Source organism: Drosophila obscura, unplaced genomic scaffold (assembly GCF_018151105.1).
Source record: "Drosophila obscura isolate BZ-5 IFL unplaced genomic scaffold, ASM1815110v1 contig_209, whole genome shotgun sequence".
Lineage (NCBI taxonomy): Eukaryota > Metazoa > Arthropoda > Insecta > Diptera > Drosophilidae > Drosophila > Drosophila obscura.
Window position 1 is genome coordinate 330,053 of NW_024542800.1, and position 6,426 is coordinate 336,478.

Genomic DNA, 6,426 nt, shown 5'->3' on the forward strand with positions numbered 1-6,426 from the left:
ATATGCCAGTAGAATTTCTTACCCAGGAGAACATTACGGAAAATAAAACTGGATGAGTCGGATTTACTCGATGGGAATTCGAAAATTATAAATGATACAGAAATACCTGCGTTAATCTTAGGTGATTCTGCATTTCGATTTTCCAAAACAGTAATGAAACCCTATCCGTTTTCCGTTGAGTCTACTCCGGAACATAAGGCATTTAATTACAACTTGTCAAAGGTTAGACGTGTAGTGGAAAATGCTTTCGGCCACCTCAAGGCTCTGTATCGGAGGATAGGAAAGGGACTAGACAACGACATCAAAAACACTACAAAGATAATTATCTGCTGCTGCATTCTTCACAATTTCTGCTCCACCCATAATTGCGAAGTCTCTGACAGATGGCAGCAAGATGCAGAAACCATTCAAGTCCAAGAACAACCTCAGCATGAAGTTTGACTGGGAAACTCGAACATACGGGCTGAAGCTATAAGGAGCGCTCTTTCACACCACTTCTTAGAAACAACCCTTTATAAATAAACAATTTTAACCATTTAACTAAATATATTTTGTTTTATTAAAATACTGCCGTTATTGCCGTTTTTCAAACAGCTCAAAAATTCGACGAGATTTGAACAACTGTCTGCATCACCTCGAGCTTTCTCTCCTCTACTTCCAGTAGTTTTTCGACCATTGTGTCGACTCGACGACTTTTTGGTTGGGAACCAGAGGTATCTCCACCTGAATTTTTGGTCGCTGAGGTGTTGCTCTGGTCAGCATAGAAATCACTAGTAACATCCTCGGTTACACATGAGAAGTCTGCAAAGAATGCATGAATAGTGTAATTAATTTAAATAATTTGTATTAAATATATTACCTGTGCTCTCAACTCCGCTAACAACAATTGATTTCGACGTTTGCAGGATTAAGCAGACCCTTTCAAAGTGCTCCCATGTTGATGGGCTGCCACCCGAAGGTCCCACCTTGGACAGTTCACTTCTAAAATATTGGGTTAGCAAATAAACAAGAAACAATGTATGCAAATAATGGTAGGCATGTAACTTACCTGTATTTCCTCGTCAAATTTTCTATTTTGTTTTTCACCTCAACATGAGAAGGTCCAAACTCTTTTAAGGCATCCGCTATTTCCTTATAAATATGAGAGTTCTTGCGAACTCCCCGGAAACCATCTATGTTTTCCTCCCATTGGTCGAGCAGAGTCAATAAGGCCGCAGGTGTCCACAAAAATCTCCTATCTAATGTCAGAATTGATTAAAACTATTTGTTTTAAATATTATATGCATATTTTTACCTTTTCCTTCCTCAGACATACTTTAGGTTAGGTTAGGTTAGGTTGTCCCGGACGGCCCTCACGGGGCCACGCATAGGCCAATATGGCCCTTAGTTGTCCGGATTGGTGCGTATGGACCTTCTGAGTGTTTTTACGCGGTTTTGAAATCCGTGAGGATCGAGGAGAGTTTTGCAAAGGCAAGGAGTTTCGCTGGCGTCCTCTTGGATGCATCTTCCAGCGATGCCAGTACCGGGCTGCCAAGATGTATGTTTCTTGCCCTTGAGAGGGCCGGGCATTGGCAGATTAGATGTTCCAGGGTTTCGATAGCCCCAGGTTCATCACATTTCCTGCACTTGTCACTGTTGGTGATGCCTAGTTTGACTGCATGTGCTGCAGCCAGGCAATGACCTGTGAGTATACCAATTAGCATCCTACAGTCCTTCCGTGGTAGGTGTAGTAGGTATTGGCTGAGTTTACCATTGCTCTCCTTGCACATGGTTTTCGCGATCTTGCAGTTGGTGGTTCTCCTCCACCTGCTGCTGGCCTGTACGTGTGCCCTCCTTTCTAGATCGCTTTGGAGCGCTCTGAGGGAGACAGGCACGTTCTCAGTCCTCTCGTTTGCCAGCCCGACGCCTTCCTTAGCCAGTACGTCTGCTGTCTCGTTACCTTCGATGCCCTGGTGGCTGGGAACCCAATAGATCCGCACTGACTTAGTCGTGCTTAGGAAATCTAATGCCTCCCTGCTTGCCAGGACATTTTTGGAACTGACCGCTGACGACTGCATGGATCTTATCGCCGCCTGGCTGTCCACGAACAGGTTGATCACATTATGTGGGCGTTCCGTACATCGAGCAACCTCCGCTGCTTTCCGTATGGCAAAGACTTCTGCCTGGAATATGCTGCATTGGTCCGGTAGCTTATAGGACAGCCTTATTTCAGGGTCTGTACAATATATGCCCGCACCTACTCCTTCCTCCATCTTGGAGCCATCCGTGTATATGTTGATGTGTTGGGTCTGGTCCCGACCCCTTTTCCAGTCGTCGGGTCCCATAAATGAGGTTGTGTTTACGTCCAGGCAAGTTTGGGGGATAATGTAGTCAGATATACTGGTCATGTCTCGGCCAATTGAACTGTGCCCGAATCCCTGTAGAGACATGTTTCCTGATGCTACTAAGCGTTGTGCCGCCTTTGCTGCAATCAGTTGAGCGTGGATGTCCAGGGGGTCGATTCCGATTATGGTTTCGAGAGCTTTTGTTGGGGTTGACCTCAGCGCCCCCGTAATGCAGAGCAGTGCCTGCCGCTGGGTCCTTTCCATAAGCTTATTGTACGTCTTCTTTTCTGTCGCTTGCCACCACACTAAGACTCCGTACAGCAGAGTCGGTCGCACCACCGATATGAAGATCCAGTGCATTAAAGCAGGTGACAGGCCCCATGTGCTGCTGAGCATCTTCTTGGATGCGTATAGCGCAATGGTGGCCTTCTTCACCCTCTCCACTACATTGGGTCTCCACGCCAGCTTGCTGTCCAGTACTATGCCGAGGTATTTGACTTGTGTTTTAGGGGTCAGACTGGTTTTTTCAATTTTCGGGGGGATCCATGCCGGTACCTTGTATCTCTTGGTGAAGAGAATGAGGTCCGTCTTGTCCGCGTTGATACTGAGTCCTACTTTTCCTGCCCACTCACATATCTCCCTGAGTGTTGATTCCATTATGGAGCTGAGGGTCGATGGACATACTCCCGTAATAATTATGCTTATGTCATCTGCATAGGCTGTTATTTTTGGGGCTCTCCTCTCGAATCTCTTTATTAAGTCGTCGACCACCAGGTTCCACAGGAGGGGCGACAGGACCCCACCTTGTGGTGTGCCTCTATGCGCCCCCCTCACCATGGAAGCGGTGCCCCACTCTGATTGCACCCGTCTGCAACTTAGAAGGTTCTTTATCCAGAGGTTGATTGCGGGATGTGTATTGGTCGCTTCTAGGCGGTCCATGATAGCGCTCGTAGTGACGTTGTTGAATGCTCCGGATATGTCTACGAACACTCCTAGAGCATACTTTTTATTATGGAGGGCTCTCTCGATGGTGGCTACTAGCGAGTGCAGTGCCGTCTCTACCGATTTCCCTTTGGTGTAGGCATGCTGGTTGGTTGACATCAGTCTCCCTACATCATTCCTGATGTGTAGATCCAGCAGCTTTTCTAGTGTTTTGAGTAGAAAGGAGGTGAGGCTTATCGGTGGGGCTCATATGGCTGCACTTTCCTGCCTTTGGAAGGAAGACAATCCTCGAGGTCCTCCATTGAATAGGGATATAGCCCGTGCTCAGGCAAGCTGAGTATATTGCAGAGAGCCATGGGGTGATCACGTCTTTGGTCACCTGTAGCATGGCTGGGAATATACCGTCTAGTCCAGGTGCTTTTGTACCCGCAAAGGAGTCTATAGCCCAGTGGATTTTCTTAGACGATATGAGACCTGTTGGTGGATGCTCTTCCTCAGTTGCTAGGTCCTGATGCGTTGTGGCGTCAGCAACCTCGGTGCATCCTGGGAAGTGAGCTTCCATTAGTGCTGTTAGGGCTTCTTCACTGCCCTCAGTCCACTGTCCATCTTCTCGTTTCAGCTGACTCTGTATGGTGGGTTGCTTTGATAGCAGCTTCCGAAGTCTAGCTGTTTCTGGGACTTTCTCGATATTGGAGCAGAAGTTCCTCCACGAGTTTCTTTGTGCCCTGCGTATTTCCTTCTTGTACTCCCTGAGTAGGGTTTTGTATTCCTCATTGATCATATCCTCGTTCGCCTGTTTGGCGATTTTGAAGAATTCTTTGAGTTTGTTTCTTTGGAGCGATAGGTCCCGGTTCCACCAGAGTGGTTTGGTCCTCTTTTTCGTTCTCGAGGGTGGGCACGATGCGTGGTACGCATCCAGTAGTTCCCTGGATAGGGTCTCTAGGGACGTTTCTATGTCTTCCGGGGATTTCACTGTGCCCGGACGATTCGCGAGCTTCGAGGTAACTGTCTTTTTAAACTTTTCCCAGTTTGTGTTCAGGGGGTTTCTATAGACAGTTATCTTCGGAGAGTGTTCAAATTCGCACTTAAACTGGATGTACCTGTGGTCTGAGAAGGATGGTCTTTCAAGGACTCTCCAGCCAGATACCACCGTACTTGTTCCCGCTACGAGTGTTAAGTCTAGCACGTTTGAAGAGGTGGGACCTACAAAGGTGTATTCCTCTCCTACGTTTGCTACTTCTAGGTTAGTTGATAGTATGAAGTCTAGGAGGGACTCACCTCTATCGTTGATGTCTGGGCTTCCCCACACGTTGTGATGTGCGTTTGCGTCCGTGCCGACGAGAAGTTGCTGGTCCTTCGGGCTGGATTCCGCCACTAGGTGCATCAACTCTTCAGGTGGAGCCGGCCTGTCGTGTGCCATGTAGCAGGAGGCTACCATCAGGCGCCTTTCCTTGCTTTCTAGCATCACCACGGTTAGATCGTCAGTGCTGTAATGAGACATAAGGTGAGCATGGATTCCCTTCCGTACGAGTACGGCGGTTCTGTTCCTGCTTACCGATGGTGTATAGAATACGTTAAAATTTGAGGACTTTAGCCCGGCCATAGCATTGCCTGAGGCAACCCATGGCTCCTGGACTAAGGCTATGTCGGCGGGCCCTTGCTCCATGGCAAAGAGGAGCTCCGCCGACGCAATTTTACTTTTGTGGAGGTTGAGCTGCAGCACACTCACCATGTGCGTCCGGCTCAGCTCCACTCGACGGGTTGACTACTACCGTCAGGTCACCGTCCTCCCCTCTTCCTCCGAGTCCAGCGCAAGACCCTGTGCGGCCTCCACGATGGTGTCCAGACCAAGGTCTTTCTCCACCTCGCCCGCCTGCAGAGTGTGCGCATCTTTGTCCTCGGGGTGGCGCTTTCTCAACCGCAGGTAAACACTGCCCATCCCCCACGCCATCTTCCCGAATCTTGGGTATAGCAGGTCCTCTGCCTCCTTGCTGATCTGGATGATCGCACTCTGGCCCCCCTCGTTGGGTAGTGGGCTCCCGATGTGCAGAATCTTCCAGTTAGCCGTTGGCACGTCGGGGTTCTGCCTCTGTAGCAGCTTCAGCGCACGGTCCCCTTGGATTACGATGGGGAAGAGTACCTTTGCCTTTGGTATGGACGGGATTAGCTCCCTGTCCACCACCTCCAGCTTGGCCCCCTCCCACAACGCTTCCAGTTGGCAGACCGTTTGCGTCAGCCACTTGAGTGTGGGGTCGTCCATACATTTAAGTATTTTCACCCCGTTGAGCCACCCTGCACCATCGAACGTGGGCATGGGGGCCGTTGGGTCCTCCTCCATTCTGGCGAACAGCGCATCCACGAGCCGCGCGTGCACCATCTTCCACCGCGCCGCCGTTATTTTGCCATTCTCTTCGCTCCGGTCAATGAGTGCCACGATTAAATGTCGTTTGGTCACCTCACTGACCTTCGCCTTTTGGGGACGTTTCGCCTGTTTGGGTGTGGGGGCTGCCACCTTGGGCCCGCGTTGCCGCTTGCTCACCGGAGTGTCGTTCTTGGCACTCTCGGTCGAGCGTTGCCTTTTGGTGGCGAGACTCTCCTCCACCTTGTTGGCAAATCCCTCCGTCGATGCCTTCATCTGCGGCATCTGCGAGAAGTGCAGCCGGCCCTCCTTTATCCGTTCTTCGGCCCAGGTCATTTTGGCCTTCTCATCCTCAGAGAGGTCCTTCCTGCCCTGGAGCCGTCCCGCGATCTTGAGGGCCGCTTTGTAATGCGCCTTCGCCTTCAACCCCTCCTTGGAACGCTTCGGCCCTTCCCTACGCGGGGAGCTGGAACCTGGTTCCGGGGAGCGGAGAAGGCTGTCTTCCTCCGTCTTGGTTACAGAGAGCACGCTCTCCAGGTCCGAATCTGTATCGACCACGGCACCTGTGCGGCTCAACCTGGAGTGAGTCGTTTTTGTGGCAGTAGCATTGCAACTGATATGACCTGCTCCCGTCATATCAGAGGTGTGGCCGCTGGCGACACGCAGAGAGGATTGCTCCTCCCCGTGCCCGCCGGTGGTAGCAGCCACGCTTTCCACCGACGTTTGGGTTGACATCCCAACCCTTGCTTTATCTTCCGTCCGCTCCATTGTTGGCCCAGAGGGTCCATGCTGGTTAATATT

At 50.4% G+C, this 6,426-nt stretch overlaps 1 long non-coding RNA gene across 1 annotated transcript; it reads right to left on the bottom strand.

Moving 5' to 3' along the window:
• Positions 1-718: 718 nt before the first annotated feature.
• LOC121404523 lies at positions 719-1,234 on the bottom strand. Its single transcript, XR_005968068.1, has 3 exons — positions 1,049-1,234; positions 860-981; positions 719-801 (listed from the first exon to the last, which is right to left on the bottom strand). It is a non-coding gene; the product is annotated as an uncharacterized LOC121404523 (long non-coding RNA).
• Between the last annotated feature and the right edge of the window lie 5,192 nt (positions 1,235-6,426).